The 17,689-nt window shown below is 36.5% G+C and overlaps 2 long non-coding RNA genes across 3 annotated transcripts in view; one reads left to right on the top strand and one right to left on the bottom strand.

The window, feature by feature from the left end:
- The window catches only part of LOC141375392 (uncharacterized), a 55,515-nt gene extending 39,152 nt beyond the window's left edge, over positions 1–16,363 (top strand). The window contains exon 5 of the long non-coding RNA XR_015495874.1: positions 15,242–16,363. This is a non-coding gene — a long non-coding RNA (uncharacterized LOC141375392). The remainder of the gene's footprint in view (positions 1–15,241) is intronic.
- LOC147836038 (uncharacterized) overlaps positions 6,810–17,689 on the bottom strand; it is a 41,705-nt gene continuing 30,825 nt past the window's right edge. For both annotated transcript variants that reach the window (XR_015495876.1, XR_015495877.1), the window contains 2 exons: positions 8,327–8,708; positions 6,810–7,927 (listed from right to left, as the gene is read on the bottom strand). This is a non-coding gene — a long non-coding RNA (uncharacterized LOC147836038). The remainder of the gene's footprint in view (positions 7,928–8,326; positions 8,709–17,689) is intronic.

The raw sequence follows: 17,689 nt of genomic DNA, 5'->3' as shown, positions 1-17,689 counted from the left end.
TGAAAAAGGTACCACCCCAGTGACAGCTCGAATTCCTTTATTTCTGAGATCGCACAGGAAACTTTTTGAGCTCTTTTTGAACAGCCGATGTTGAAGTACAGTAGTGCATGTCAACTTTACATGTCAATTAAAATATTGAATAAATTGACTTAAACTTGCACAATGTCTACAGAGTTGTTATCAGATTGATAAGTGTTATCATATCTCAAGCAGATACTTCTAAACAAATATAATATTCTAATCAATGCTAGTTGGCATGTAGTCAATAGAATGCCATCAAAACAAAGTGTCACATTTTCTGTCTTTGTCACTGCCATCAGTATGGACCCTTTTCACAAGACTGTTATGATGTGCCTAATGGTCATCATAATCTTAAATCGTTGAAAGTTTTTAATACTTTGATTTTTTTTTAAATTGTATGAACATTTATATGTATTTATATATGTATTATATCATCTTTGCGTCATATTACAAAAAACAAATTTACCGCTTATGCGAGGTGTTTCTAACGCTTCCAGTAGCAAAATCCGCTAATGAGAACCCAAAAAATGTGAAAAGGTTCTATTCACATGAAATGAATCTGGCTTTCACAGTTCACAGTGTAACATAAGCAGTATGACAAGCCAATGACACAATTTTCATTTTTGTGTTCACTGCAATTTTAAGAAGATCATAATCATTAGCTTACATTAAACACATCGCATACTTAAGACTCCTGACTTAAAGCATGTGTGCAAAGGAGTGGAAAAATTAAGCTTTACATGTGAGTCAGTATATGCTTTGTGTGTTCACACTAATGCACCTCATTTATACATTATCCTAATATAATGCAACACGTATACACAGGGTCAGTGAACTAGGTTTCTAGGACATGACACACTTAATGGAGTTGCAGCTAAGGCTATACATCTACGTGACAATGATGTAGTAAAAATCTGAAAATTTGTCCCTTGCTTTTTAAAAAAAGATTCAGGTATACAATATTTTCATAGCAAATCACATTTATACTTCTGCAAAAACAGCCAGATCATGCAATTATGTCAGGTCAGGAGTTTGTGGGCTTGTTCTCCCAAGTCTGATCCAAAAATACCTTGTATTAAAGAGATTGTCAGCGCTGATGTGTGTTTGGAATATGCAGTGTAAATTATGCATTTGCATTGTTGGTTGTAATATTGGTGACGTAAATCCACATTTGCTAAACAAGCATTAGCAAACTCTAGAGAAGCAACAACCCTACTATGTTTTAGCCATAGTTGTGAATGTTTGTTCATGATTGCTGATCGATTTCAGATTCTCAAATTGGGTGTTTACACAGAAGGGATAACGGTGACGTTTTCACTTTGAATCCTGTTTTCACAATAACGCATTTCAGTCCTCAAAATGCTGTTGTTTTGAGTAAGCAAACAGGAAAATGACTAAACTTTTTCCTTTTTTTCTGTAAGTGTAATGTAAATAGCCATCCCAGGCTCATTCTGAAAACCAAGCTCTATTTACATTTTTGGAGAGGACCAAACTCATCCCAGAAGCTATGGGATTTTTTCACACTTTTTGTTTTTGCAAATCCACCAGAGACCACGGTCTACGCCTTTTGAGATTTCAAATTTCTTTCACGAGTGCCATGCGCACCTGCTGTTCTCATGTAAATCCACCAGAGGCTACAGTCAACTGACTGACTGACTAACCGGTAACCCTCTCCCCCCTCCCTAAACACAACCAATAGTGTTTTAAAAAGCACCGATTGACCAGCGCTCACACACCTCCCTAAACCTATGCAACAGTGTTTAAAAAAAAACTATCCAGAAAAAGAAATACCCCCTGATTTTTACCACGATTTTAGATTTTACCACATTCTCACTCTATTATTTTCTTGTTTATTTTATTGTTTTTGTCTTACCTGCTTTCTGGAATCATTCTTCACTTGACTCGAAACCTGTCATCACAGTCAACTCTCAAGTCTCAGGTCCACCAACGTGTGCTGCCAGCCACTAGACAAACTGGTAACAATGGGAAAGCCGTCCATACGGAGGCAAGCGGTCAGCTGAGGAACAAAAGGAGTTTGTAGATGGTCAGACTATTTCCAGGCCAAGATTCTTTATTATTTATGCCTATTTCTGTATTGTTTTTAGAGTTTCAGGTCAACCAGGAGAATGTTAGGCTTATATATTATTGAACACTTCTTATTCACATTTCACCAATTACTGCATTAAATTCAGTTTTGTTAAAATATTTATTTTGTATGCTCTAAATAAAAAATACATTTATTAAAATTTCTAATTTTGAAAAATAAAAAATGTTGATGGTTCATTTGAGTATTAGTAGACTGTCTGCTTAATGTCTGTTGATACTGCTCCTTCAACAGACATTTAACTGACTATAAGATAATTTGCAAGTACATGTCAACTTACACTAACCCTAACCTAACAGTCTACATAAGATCTAAGGAGAATTAGTTGGCATGTAGATGAAATGTAATTTAAATTCAACAAACAGACCGTCAAAATAAAGTGTGACCTAAATTTTAATGTGCATTCAATGTCACTGTGCTGTGGTGTTTTTCAGACCTAGAACAGAATTACGCATTTACTATTGAACACTTTTAAATTGAGCAAGACCAAAAGTGTGGGTAATTGGACAGTCTCAATCTCAGTACCGCTTTAGTGTGTTTTACCACAACTCTGACCTGAGGTAATCAGAGCAGTGCCAACTAGTGGCCAGGTCATATTGAATAAATAAAAAGTGTGTTATTTTTGCTGAGAACTTGTGGATTGTTTGACTAGTCTCTTCAGATTCAGAGCAGCATTTACAGCATTGAATTTTATCTGATTTTGTCGTCAATCTTGTCAAACTCATAAGCTTAATATTAGGCAGCTTGGTGTATGCTTCTTAGGTAATTACCTCTGAATGTATTCTAAAAGTTTTGAGGTAGTGCCTCCTTGTGGTCAAATTTGCAATTAAATAAACTGAATTGAAATAAAATAAAATGTAAAGAATTTTTTCTCGATAGATCATTCCGAAAGCATCATTGATGCCATATTTGATTCTCCTTAAAAACACTCCTCAAAGACATGCATTTTCATTTACAGTACACAACTAATTTGTGGCATGACGCAAGACTAAGATTTAAACTAAGACAAAGCTTTAACATATTGTATAGGCTCCAAACCATATGTATGTCATTGTTACCTCACACTGACTACAACACATCAATTTGGCAGCAGTGCCACCTACGGGTCAAAAGTGATCAACTATGTAATTATATTACTGGTGACTGCATTTCTGATTTTTCTGCCAAATGTCTTAATTACTCGTTGTTGTGGTTGGTCTGCTTTTCCCGACCATGCTTAGCTCCTCATTCCGCTTCTGTTGTGCCTGGCCCCTTAATTGCTGCATGTAGCTATATTTTATTGTATATTAATGTTGGCTCTGAAAAATGTCACCTCTTATTACGCTCATATGAGAATGGATAACAATTGACCCGTTTTGTAACAACTTTGCGCTGAGGGTGAGAGGTTGTGCCACTTTACACTCTGATTGTCCAACCAAGATCTGGCTCAAGCCCTGCTGTGTTAAGCTCATTTAAAGAGCACAGTGACCCTGGAACTCACATGGAACATGACCCCATTTAGTGTAAAACAAAACACCCCAACACAATATGGCCAGCCGAAGAACAAAACAGAGCACGACCTGAGCCAAATAAATAAACAGCCAATGCTTCATCAGTGATTGAAAATCTGCCAGGGTCATTTTCCTAAAAGAGGAGACCGTGTCTATGGTTCTCTGGAGGATGTTGCCCTAAATTGGGATGAAATGCCACTAATAATAATTATAATCTGGAGATATAAAACACAGGTTCAAAGCGTTCTTTGTTTGATCTACCTTTTTCGCAGAGAAGCTTTTGAACTGATGAGCTTCCCCCAAAGAAGGAGATTCCTGGTCCGGCACGTGGGTTGCGGTAAATGTTGAGTTGAAAAGCCTTTGAAACATTTGAGTACATGAAGTGCTTACTGTAGGTAAGCAGACAAGTCTTGGCCTGGTTCACTTCCCGTAACAATAAAAGGCAGGATATTGCTGACCTGACTTGTTTGTTTTTTGTTACAGTCCGTTTGATGTCAAAATGATTAGTTGCAAATGTTAGCCCTATCATCGTGTGAGTTCAGTTACCCAAACTCAACTTTGACAGGAACACAGAGAACTTATCCCTTACTCAGAATAATGAACAGTTAATTTTGCCCAGCACAGTTCAGCGCCTAAGAAGACTTACAGCTTGTGTTTGAAGGCAGATCATGTTTTTAGACAAATTTTGACCCTTGCAAGCTGAAGCACAGATGGTACAGGATTGAGGAGTACATTGTTTGAAGTTCACGCACAGATACCATGTGACCAAGTGCAAGCATGTGAGTATCAGTGCACATTGGATGTGCATTAAAGACTGCTGAGCTCAGGAGATTTCAGAAGGAATGCATGAGCAGGTTCACTGTTCTTTATTTCTCTTAACTGAATGCAAATTTGTTTCCATGTGCTTTGTATAAGTAATCAAAATATATGACTTCTATAAATCTAAATTTATGACATAAGAATTAAATTTTGTGTTTTCACTCAATTTAGTCTGTGTGTGTTTGTGTGTGTGAAGGCCGCACAGATTGCAGAAATCCCACTCAGCCATGGAGGGGGTGGTTTGGGGTTTCAGCGAGTGGATTCTTAAAGACACTAAAGGGAAACAATCCCAGTGTTCCATTTTACAGCCAAGAAAACAGCACATGGTGTGAAAAGTAATGCTTTAAGCATTATGAACACATTTGAATCCCCTGACTCATATTTCCGCCAAAGACACAATGGAGGCAGACAGAAAGCACTGAAGTCTTATTCTCATTCCTCATCAACATGAGATGCAAGATGGCAAGAAAAAGACTGCATATTGTGTTGTAAAATGAAGGCAATATGGTGGCTCACAGCAAGAAGGTCGCTGGTTTGAGTCCCGGCTGGGCAAGTTGGCATTTCTGTGTGTAGTTTGCATGTTCTGCCCATGTTGGCATGGGTTTGGTGCTCCGGTTTCCCCCACAGTCCAAAGACATGCGCTACAGGCGAATTGGATGAACTAAATTGACCGTAGTGTATTAGTGCGAATGAGTGTGTATGGATGTTTCCCAGTTCTGGGTTGCAGCTGGAAGGGTATCCACTATGTAAAACATAAGTTGAAAAAGCCGGTGATTCATTGCTTTGTGGCGACCCCTGATGAATAAAGCGACTAAGCTAAAGGAAAATTCATGAATAAATGCAGGCAATATGTATTGGTACAATTCAATTGATTAATTCTCAAACAAACAACAGCAAATATGCCCTGTTTAGTTGGTTTGGGTTTATTTATCTACTGTATGGTCTTAATTTGTTCTAGTATTATCCTGAATGGATCAGGTCTTGTGCTGGCCAAATCTCTGAGGATCCAAAGCTTAAAAGATTTGTTTCTTGTTTATGATTTAATTTCAGCCACATAAAAACACAAACGTAACAGACTGTTCCTGAACTTAAATCCTTTTCAGCAGGGAAATACCCTGAGAAAAACTGTCAGAGTACAAACATTCCTTAAGCATCATGGGAGGTGTTTGTGTTTTGCAGGAATCCGTCAGTCTTACTATGTTTGGTGGATTTGGGCAATGTTTTGTTTATATGGATAAAGAGTGGATTACAACTCACCATCCTGTTCTCAATGACCAGCACGTCACACCAAAAACACAAATACAATGGTTGTGACTGCATGTCTGTCTATCTATCTATAAACACAAGCAATAGTCCATTTTATTAAGACACTTAAAACTTAAACATTCTTAGCTACCAATTACTTATTGATCTGTCCATCTGTCAGTTGTTTATATTTTAATTTGGGGCTATTTGTTTAGCTTTCTTTCAGTGCTGAACTACAGAAAATCTAAAAATTCTATTTCAAAATTTAAACTGTAATTGTGTTATTTGCTGTAGTCTGAAAAAAATGAGAAATTAAACAAAACTGCATATCCAACAACATCTTTATAAGTTCAACGGAAATATTCTGACATCATTTCCATTAGAAACTATTCAGTGTATTGTAAATATTATAATGTGCAAGTAGTTAAACAATACAAATGCAAAGCAGGGCACAGAAACGTTCCACCACTTAAACATATATAAAATCATGCATTATAATTGATCATGACGATTTTTACAACAATGCCCATCAAAATGTCAGACAATAAGAATGTTTCTTTCGAAAATTGCTCTTGAGAAATTTTTGTTTATTGTCCCCTATTAGATGAAATTACGCCCTTGGTACAGTACATCCATGGTAACTGTTGAGGTGGTGATTTAGGGATTTAACAGCTTTCTGACGTGTTCATTCATGACACATTTAATGTCTCCGCTGTATTCACTTGTTGCAGCTCTGTTTCAAAGGATAGTTCACCAAAAAATAAAAAATCTGTTATCATTTATTTACCCTCTACTTGTTCCAGATATGATTTGTAACACACAAGATAATAATTTGAAGAATGTGGGAAACCGATTGAGTTCATTTTTTTTTTTTACTATGGTTGACAATGGCAATCAATTTCCGACATGAATAAAATACAATCATTTATTTATTTTAATTTCTTCTATGTTCAAAAGAAAAAAGAAATTTAAGAACATTTAAAACCAGAAGGTGAGTAAATTTTCACCTTGGGGTAAACTTTTACTATGATGCATAGCTGCTCAGAGTTTGCTTTGTGTTATCTTTAATAAATATTTTCTTTTTAACTCGTACAATCAGATCTCACTATCTTTTACTTAAATCCAATCAGAAAATTATAATGCCTAAACTTACAGTTACGTCTAACATACTATAACAGTAACAGTGATCCATTTGAAAGTTTAGGATATTTGCCTTAAGGCAACATTTGCCAATAATCTCTACAATCCAAAATATCAGGACAGGATTTGGCCTGTAGACTGTCAATAAGTGTTGGGAAGAAAGACGTGAGGACAGGGGTATGATCCAAATGCAGTTTAAGTGATAGAATCATGATGTAACAGACAGGCTCAAACAGGGGCAAATACAACAAATGGGTTTGTGTAAGACCAGCTGGAATACATAATGAACTAAAACAATGTAGTAAAACTTAGTTTTTACTACAATGAACTGTGTATTGTACTATAACCTACCTGATATGTACAAAAAATATTTTTTTATATTACTATTGTTGTATTAATACAGGTATGCGCAGGTTGTTGTACACATTTTTGTAACACAGCACCTTTCCACACTTTAACCAGCAGAGATTCTCATTCAGTAATAAACATTTCCCAATACAATTGAGTTAAAAGCATTTCACCTAAAAAAAACCTATATAAACAGTCTAAGGGTCAAAAACAAGGAAACCAGCAAGGTCAGGAAACCAATTAAAAATGCAGCAACAGCATAACAACTCTCAGCAACAGATAAATGAGAGTGGTGCATTTATAGTCCAAGTAATCAGTGTAAATGATTTACAGCTGTGTGAATGTCAGTGTTCAGATTGCAATCAGCTGTGATGGGTTGAATGGCACTATGCATGATGGAAGTTGTTGTCCAAGAGGATGATACAGCAAGTGCTCTCCATCGGCCCGTCGAGGCAACAGTAGGCAAGCCCTTTCTATTTTGTATAATCTATTTTAATTCGATTTGTTTTAAATGTTATTTTTAGCAAAAATTTACTTATGAAAAGACATAATATACATGCAAACCAAAAACAAATTCAGTCACCATAAACATTTCTCACATTAATGGGCCTATTTATACACCTGACGCAATAAAGCACAATAAATAAATACATTTATTTATGAAATAAATTGTCGCGATTTGTTGCCATTTTTACACCAGTGAAAAGCTAATTTTCCTGTTTTACGCCATGTTGTTTAAATAACAATTCCATTTGCTCCACTTTGTGGACTCATGGGTGTTCCAGTCTAAAAAGGAAGTGTGTTAAGGTGCATCATTGGCACGTTGCTATTTTAAGGAACTGAAATAGACTGCGCCATTGACCAACTAAAAGCTGGTCTAAAGTCCAGCGCAAATTGCGTTAGAGAAAACAAAATAAAAAGACAGCAATAAGTCCAAACAGAGGAGGCTCGGGGTTTATTCTCGCACTGCAGATGGTCTGTTTAACTGTTTTCTTGCTAGTGAAGCGTTGTTTTTCCACATACAAAGGTCCCTATCATACTTCCGGCGCAATAAGGAGCAAGACATATTTCCACATTGTGTCACTATTTTCAGACCAATGCAACCCTAATTTTCTTGTTTTCTGCCACATTGTTTAAATAGCAAATCCATTTGTGCCACTTTGTGGGTGTTTTGGCCTAGAAAAGAGGTATGTTGAGGCGGATTGTTGGCGCGTTGCTATTTTGAGGTACTAAAATAGACTGTTCAATACATCAACTGAAAGCAGGTCTAAAGTCCAGCGCAGAGCATGTTAGTTGTGCGCCTTGCTTACACATTACTTAAAACACACAGGATATACAGCAATACACAAGTATCTTTAAAAATGAAAAAGAATTAATGGAATAAAATATAAAAAAAATATATTACTTCCTACATAAATATAAAAACAGCTATGCAGTGACACAGTAGGTAGTGCTGTCGCCTCACAGCAAGAAGGCTGCTGGTTTGAGCCTCAGCTGCATTGCGTGCATTGCGTCGGTTTCCTCCGGGTGCTCCGGTTTCCCTAACAAGTACAAAGACATGCGGTATGGGTGAATTGGTTAGGCTAAATTGTCTATGGTGTATGTGCATAAATGAGATTGTATGGGTGTTTCCCTGTGAGGGGTTGCAGCTGGAAGGACATCCGCCGCATAAAAACATATGCTGGATAAGTTGGCGGTTTATTCCGCTGTGGCGACCTTGGATTAATTTAGGGACTAAGCCGAAAAGAAAATGAATGAAGGAATAAATATAAAAACCACTGCCTTCATCTCGGGGGGCTTTTTAAGTTTATTCATGAAAATTTGCTTTGGTATAAAACATTTTATTATTAGTAGTAGTATTCATTATATGCATATTAATATTTGTTTTATTAAAAACAAGCTTAGATTTATCCACCTGTCAGGTTTTGGACCATATAGGGCACTGCATGTGTATTTGGAAATAACTCAGTTGTTTGACCACACTTAGTTATTACTGCTCATTTATTAGTTTTCTGGAAATTAGAACTGAATTTAGAAATAATTTTAAAACAAATCTAAATAATTTAACAAACAAAATTAATTATGTAGGCTTATCGATGTCTGTGTGTACAACACTGTTTCCGTATCTACTAAAGAGAGAAAGAAAAAGTGAAAGTATAGGCCGATTGGAGGAGGCTCATTCTCTCATTCTCGTGCTGCAGATGGTCTATTTTCTCACTAGTGAAGGGTTCAGTTTTTCCACTTACAACGTCCACCATGTAAATACCAAGTGCACCATGGCACGGGACAACTGACTCTTAAAGGGAATGAGAGATGAGACTGATGGTTTATTCTCAACACACACCCATAACTCATTAAATGAAAAAGCACAACCCTGTTAGACCCTGCACCAGGGCACAGAGAGTATTTTTCCATCCAATAGCAAAAGCGGATTTGCACATGCCCTTAAAGCTTTTGCACCGCGTGCTTTAGGCTTTGCATCTAGATCTTTAAAATAAAACCCATAATTTATTCACTATAGTTTTGAAAAATGATATGTATGGTCATACACCCAAAGCGCTTCACAATCATGGGGGGGGGGGGGGGGTTTCTCCACACCACCACCAGTGTGCAGCATCCACTTGGATGATGCGACTGCAGCCACAGGACAACGGCGCCAGTGAGCTCACCACACACCAGATATTGGGGGAGTGGAAAGACAGTGATAGAGCCAATTCAGTGGAAGGGGATGATTGGGAGGCCATGATCGTAAGGGCCAATAGAGGGGCTTTGTCCAGGACACCGGGGTTACACCGGTGCTCTTTTACGAGAAGTGCCATGGGATTTTTAATGACCACAGAGAGAGTCAGGACCTCGGTTTAACATCTCATACGAAAGACAGGTTTATTAATCTGGGGTCGCCACAGCTGAATGAACCACCAACTTATCCAGCATGTTTTTACGCAGCGGATGCCCTTTCAGCCGCAACCCATCTCTGGGAAATATTTACACACTCATTCACACATACACTCATACACTATGGACAATTTAGCCTACCCAATTCACCTGTACTGCATGTCTTTGGACTGTGAGGGAATCCGGAGTACCTGGAGGAAACCCACGCGAACGCAGGGAGAACATGCAGACTCCAAACAGAAACGCCAACTGACTCAGCAGAGGCTTGAACCAGCGACCTTCCAGCTGTGAGGCGACAGCACTACCTACTGCGCCACTGCATCGCCTAATTGTTTACAATCAGCCAAAAATAATTTAAATAAATGTCAGTATACAATATTTACACAATATTTAAGGTTAAATCTTAGACTCAATGACAGTCTCATGCTGCTGTCAACTGGGTTCATGCAAAGCTGTACTTTAAAATGTTCCAGACTTTCTGCAGGAAGTTCCTTTTGGTTTTTATTCCACTGTATGAAGAATATCTGGGTATAATATGTCATAGTTCTCTTTATTTTGTTAACATTATTTACATATATTAACTACAGTGCCCTACTGTAATAAAAAAAAAAATATATATATATATATATATATAAATTCCTGGCTTTAATTGTATCACATATTTTGATTATTAGCCATTTTAGAAGAACATTCAGAACATTTTCACTGGTACAACTGGCTAAAAATGTTTTAAATTCCTGTAAAAAATTAAGCAGCCAAACAAGATTTGTATTCATTTCATTATTTGTAATCACACCGTACATGAGTGAGCTTTCATATTTATGACAAATCCTTTGATTCTCTGGACCTATTTCTGTGTCAAATCAACCGGCTGTACTTTATTGTGGCAGAGCATGTTCCCAGATTTGTTTATGCGCATAAGACTGTGCCTCTAGATTTATCCCATTTGGATTTTGTACATAATTTTGCATATTATGTGCTTAACTTACAGTACTTTACTCACAGTTTACACTTGAGTAGATTCATTTCCTGAGTCATGCAGGCTGGCTCTCATTTGGCCCATAACGCTCATTCCTATGTATAGATAAAGGCAAAGTTCAATTCTTCTCTCGTGTTTACTGTACATGATGCTCATCGTGTTCTAACTCACTAAATGGAGGGAAAAAATGTTGTAAACAGTACTGTACAACTCGAGAGACTCACAGGAGATTTTAAAAGCTGATAGAGATGCTCACATGAGGTTGAAAGCAAGAGAAGAAACCGAAACAAGGGCAAACGATGGAAGATAGAGGAAAATAGGGCAGTGTGATAAGGAAGAAATGAGGAAAACAAATAAGCATGTGCTGTTATGAGAGAATACAGGAGCTTTAATGTTGAATGCTTCTCAGTACACAATGTGTTGCTGTCCCAGATGATGTCACATTTATGCCTTAAGGTGATTTTTGTGTTGGTTTGTGTAGGTTCACTCGTATTTATTTATATATGTGTGTGTGTGGGGTGGGGGGTGATGAGGGCTAGGGGTCGGGAGTTGTACGAGCTGTGCTGTGTTTGGCAGATGTCCATTATTTACTCTGCAATGTATATGTCTGACAGTTCCTAAGAACATGCAGTCCTGGGAAGGTCTTTTTTTCTCTCCATCTCTCTCAATTTCCTTTCTTTCTTTGTGTTTGAGATGAGCAAAGAGCTGAATCAAGTCTTTGTTCTTAGTCCAAGACACTGAAGAGGATTATCTATATGAAGGAGGTGATCTTTCTCTCTGTTTCTCAGCAAAGCTCCTACAAACAGAAGAAGGTAAACAACTACTTTTGTTTACAAACTGAAATCAACTCCTAGAACACAATCCTCTTCATTTCATTGGTCTTTTTGATTTGCTTGTTTATAATTTTTTTATCATCAGTCTTTCTACTTATTCTGTTCTAGAGCTTTGCATGAAAAAGTCCAATTTGTAATCATTTTTGCAAGATATTTTTTTACCCCCACAAAAGGTTTGTAACACTCACACAAAATTCCAGTAATATATTCCCTAATGAAAGCTATTTTGTTTTAAATATTTAGTTTAGTATCATTATGTCTGTCATGTTGACGTCACATCACAAACTGTACTTGCTAGTTCCTGAAGGGTTGTAACGTAAAACAAGGCACCGTTCATCAAACAGATACAGCAGGAAAGTAAGATTATTACAAAAATTCAGGTCCAATGTTCTCACATGCTGTGCTGTTTAGTTGCAAAAATTATCAAAATATTACTGAATTACTATATTACTGACTGGCTATATTGACTGACTAAGGTTTTGACAGGTTAACAAAAGTTTTATAAACATTATAATGTGAGAACCACATATAAAATTACATGTGAAAAGCTTAGCACATTACATAACCAGTCGATACAGTATCATCACTTAATAAGGTTATTTAAGACACAAGGTGAATCCCAAATCGCATACTTATGCACTATTCTACGCTATTTTGTAGTATAAATAGTGTAAGTATTGCATTCATGCTCAAATAAAAAAAAAAATAAGTGCATTTAAAATACCCAAATAATGCACTTATCCAATTAGTAAAAGTAAGTGTGGAATTATGGACACTTCATGCACTGTTGCTGTTACTTTTATGCACAAATGTTGAATTCAAGCAGCAACATCTCGCTCTCCCTCTTGAAGCCAATACAGAAGTGTTGTAACTAAAACTGCACTTCATTGACTTGCCTTTGGGGGCTGGCTCCATAAACTCCAGGGGCCCTATTATACACCTGGCTCAATGCGGCGCAAGGCGCAACGCAATTGTGGTTTGCTAGTTTCAGCTCGGTGCAAGAGTCATTTTGATGTTTTGCACCACGCTGTTTAGATAGCAAATGCATTTTCGCTCATATGTGCGCCCATAGGCATTCTGGTTTAAAAAAGGACATGTGTTAAGGTGCATTGCTGGCGTATTGCTATTTTGAGGAACTAAAATAGACTGCACAATAGACCAGCTGAGAGGAGGTCTAAAGTCCCTCGCAGAGCGCGTTAGTTGTGCACCTTGCTTAAACATTGCTTAAAACACACAGCATGTACAGCAAACCACAAACATATTTACAAATGAAAAAGAATTAAAGGATTATAATATCACAAAAATTATTATTTTCTAGTCCACATAAATATAAAAACCACTGCCTCATGCCTTCTTTATCTGGGGGGCTTTTTCAGTTTATTCATGACAATTTGCTTTTGTAATGTTATTATTAGTAGTAATATTATTTATTATATGCATAATTATATTTGTTTTATTAAAAACAAGATTTAGATTTGCCCACCTGTCAGGTTTTAGACCATATGGGGCACTGCATGTGTATTTGGATATAACTCAGGTTTTTGAGCACACTTAAAAAATAGCAAATGCGCTATGGTGTGACGCAACTGACTCTTAAAGGGAATGGGAGATGAGATTTTTCTGGTTTATTCTCGAAATACACCTATAATTATTATTATACACCTATATAATTATTAAATACACCTATAATATTATTAAGAGAATAAACACAACCCTGTAAGACCAAACAGTCATCTGAAATGTTCTCATACAATGTTATGCCTGGATTTAACATGTAGCCTTGCATTTACTAACACAGACTATATTTAAAATATTTAGAGATAATTTGTGTTTTCCTTCTGTAGAAAAATGTAATAAGAGCAATGTTTATTGGCTCAATGTGTAACAAAAGTGTTTTTTAAAAGACTAAACACTTTATTGATATGGCATACTGCCAAGCAAAAGTGGTCAGAACACAAACGAGTTGCAGGTAATGAAGTATCAAGTGTTTTTTGAAGTCAACAAAATATTTTCTTGTTGTCTCAACTATTGTTAGATTTACCATATAGATTTCTAGACATCGATACATTGTTTTAGCAACTGTACCTTGTAATTGTTATGTCCAGCATATTAAATGAATGAAAGACACATTAGGCACACAGGTTAGATAGATTAGGTTTTTTGCATGTAGTACATGAGATCACATTAGATTTAGGGGTAGAATTAGTGGATGCAAATTGTGTGTGTGTGTGTGTGTGTGTGTGTGTGTGTGTGTGTGTGTGTGTGTGTGTGTGTGTGTGTGTGTGTGTGTGTGTGTGTGTGTGTGAGAAAGCACACCTGCTGAACTGATAACAACATTATCTGGCAGATGGGGGTAAAGAGGAGTGATTTTAGTTAGGAATGTCTTGCCTGTAGGTTCCTCTTTTCCATTCAGGTTCATAAAAAGGAAGAAGACTTGCATAACGTTGCTTTTGTAATTTCAGCAATTTAATTACAGTGGGTTACTACAACTTGAGACCAAATTTTTATTCATTTTTAACTTTTTTTTATTTCTCAGTCTGTGAATATACTCAATCTTTATAAAGTGTTGTGGAATATCACTTTGGCACTAAGATAAGAGCCTTTCAAACCAATTGTTTTGTTAGTCTTGCCATGTCTAGATGTTAAATGTTTAGATATCTATTAAACACAGAATTGTATTTATCCCACATTTGGGATGAGTCTCAGGTTGGACCTCTAGTTTTCAGATCCAAGTGGACCTGTGAAAACCTTTATTATTAAGGTCCTTGCAATAAGATTTTGCATAATCAAATAAGACAAAATCAATAGAAAGACGTCATAGTTATAAATATTATTACAGTATTATTGTTCATTTATTGTGAAACGGAAAAACGTACTTTAACATAGATTTTCCTGCAGTCTCTAAATAAAATGATTGAGTATGATGTGGTATGGCGCCAACTGATTTTATTTCTCTTCACACTACTAATATTTACAGGACATATTATCAATGAATAAGGATTACTTTCATGCAGTTCTAAAAACTTTTTAAAAATTAAACAGCATCCTCACAGTGAATTTGTCATCATAAGCTGCAAGGAAATATGACCAGAGAAACATATTTCACGCCTCAAAAAGTGTACCCCTGGGCATGTATAGTCTAAGATTTCTTTAAAGAGATTAATTTAAAATGTAAACACTGGGTATGTGTCAACAATTGTTGAAAAACTTTTCCAAAGTTCTGAAATTAGTGACTGCAAATTAAATGTAAAGACCCAAACTATAAGTTGACCCAAAGACCCAAAGTGCAGACTTGATTGGAGTGGAATGCAAAAAAAAATGAAATTCCCCTGAGCTTTAAACATGACCTTAATGTTTGTTCACTCAGCGCTGTTCAAAACGTTCTGCACCACGTCTAGAGGTCTGGGAATATGAAGTTGAAGAATGGTTTTGATCTTGACCCCACTTATATGGCCCTAAGGCTGGACCATTGACCCCTGACCCTTTGGATAGATCCAGTTACACTCTGTTACAATGGGGAAGGATTTCACCTGAAATCATTGCCAGAGACCACACTTCTGAAGCACTGTGACAGAGAGACTGCGTCAACACAGGCTTCATTTCTACATCTGTCATGATATCTAATTACTGAAGTTAATCAGATGGAAGAAAGAAAGAGATTGTGAAATACTGAAAGACCTAATGCTCTGAAAGGTGGTGTTGATTTGTCACAGCACAAAGGATCTACTCAAGGTTCGTGAGCAATAAGCAGTTTATACTGGATATTAAAGGCATCCTGTGAAAGAATTGCCATCCGCTCATGTTGGCCTCATCCTGAGGACATCTTGATCATGCTGTTATGTGTATTGTGCTGTTTTTCTGCCAAAAACAGTATTGCAATTTAATGTTTATTATGTGGGCATCTTTTCTGTCAAAAGCTGATGCCAAACCACAACCATTTGTCATTGCTAGAATACCTCGCAGATGGTTAGACAAATGCAATATTCTCGCCTGAGATGACCTGTTGAAAGAAACAGCTGTGTGGTCTATAAATCTGTTGGCAATCATCTTGCAGAAGTCACAGGGTTTAATGGAGTTTGTATAACAGTAAAGGAATACAAAGCCAGGTGCATTTTAATCACCACATCTTTGTGATGCTCCATATTCCTGATAATGCACATACATTTTGTAAACAAAAAAAAGTGTTTATTAAGAGCATGATGCAGTCTCATTTATTTTATATGCTGAATCTGAGAGAGCAAATTAGAACCTCACCTCCATCCCTGCAATAATGTTTTATTACTGCACAGCAATGCAATATCCCATGACATTTGTTTGGCAGCATTTCAAAGACTGTATAGTAGGCGGTTCAGAGGGTCATTATAGACATGTTTACACTTTGTTTCAATTGGAATCTGATTGATAAGTCCTAACATAGTGTTTATGTGAAAGTCACAATAAAAAAAAACATTTTAATAAAGGGCACCTTTTTACCCCTTTTTTAAGATTTAAGATGTGTCTTTTGTGTCTCCAGAATGTGTCTGTAAAGTTTCAAGCTCAAAACACCCATCATATTATTAACTATACATCTTAGAACATTACAAATTTGTGTTTTAGGGTTTTGTAGCTGTTTTTGTCGCCTGTGCCGTTAATGCTAGTTCTTTCCACCCACCGTTTCCATGTGCCTGTCAGTGTGCCTCAATCTCTGCATCAGCTGCATCACATAAACAGCACAGTGACAGACATGAAGGAAGCAGATCTCACGTAACATTTGTGAGAAATACTACAGAAAAAGAAAAAAAACGCACTCCTACGTCACGTTACTGTGGGCCTCAAAATGGGGGGGGATTTGGATCCTATTTTAACGTCAGGAAATTTAAAAAAGAGACTTATTTTGTTTATGTCACTCCAACATAACTGCACACACCATACCTACACACAGTTCTGTCCAAACAGCTTACAAAAGATGGTTTTCATTATAAGTGCCCTTTAATTCAGGTCCTAATTAGGAGATTTTAAGCACAGTAATACACCTTCTTCTTCATCCAAAGCAAGGAACAATGTTGTCCTGCACTACTTCACAGACAATTAGTTCAATGAGAGTTTCTAAATTCGCAAACACATGAGTTTATTCCCTGCATCATCACAGCATTTTACATGTACACACATTTCCAGTTTTATTTTTAATATCCAGTTAGGTATCTGTGTGTTTTATTGAAAGAGTTAATAAAGGTTTATCCCACCCCTCTCTAACCAATTAATATTTTAATAGGTCAGGGCATTATTATTCCAAATTAGATGTTTACATGGAACACTTTTATTCAATCCTGGACTTTAAAAGCACACGATAGGACCATGTTCAGGTTATTTTGTACACCACTTTATCCACAAGAACTTGTAATACAGAAAATGCCCTAAATGCATCTTGAAAAAAAATTATTATTTTTTTGTTAAAAACAACAAATCCTGCAGCTATTGCAAATAATAATAATAATAGTAGTAATAATAATAATCATAATAAAAATAGTAAATAATAATACTTACAGTACATTATTAATTTAACAATTTTCTAAATAGATGCTTTTCTGTAAAGTAAGCCATTCATTTTTTGTGTGTGCTCATGCCAGAAGATTTCCTACAGAGGGTTCGTTCAGTGTGACAAGTTATACAGCTCTCTATCGCCCCCCTTGGACAAACAGTGATAGGATTAAGTAGGTCTATCACTACTCTGACCTTGTACCTCAGATATGCAAAAGCGTATCACTGCATTGAGTATGCTTAGATCTGTTTCCCCTTTTATGCCTTAGTAGTATTTTTACCATATCTAAAGTACATA

This window comes from Danio rerio, chromosome 7 (genome assembly GCF_052040795.2).
Source record: "Danio rerio strain M-AB ecotype USA chromosome 7, GRCz13ab, whole genome shotgun sequence".
NCBI lineage: Eukaryota > Metazoa > Chordata > Actinopteri > Cypriniformes > Danionidae > Danio > Danio rerio.
The sequence above is the reverse complement of the archived record's forward strand: the minus strand, read 5'-3'. Positions and strand labels throughout refer to the sequence as shown.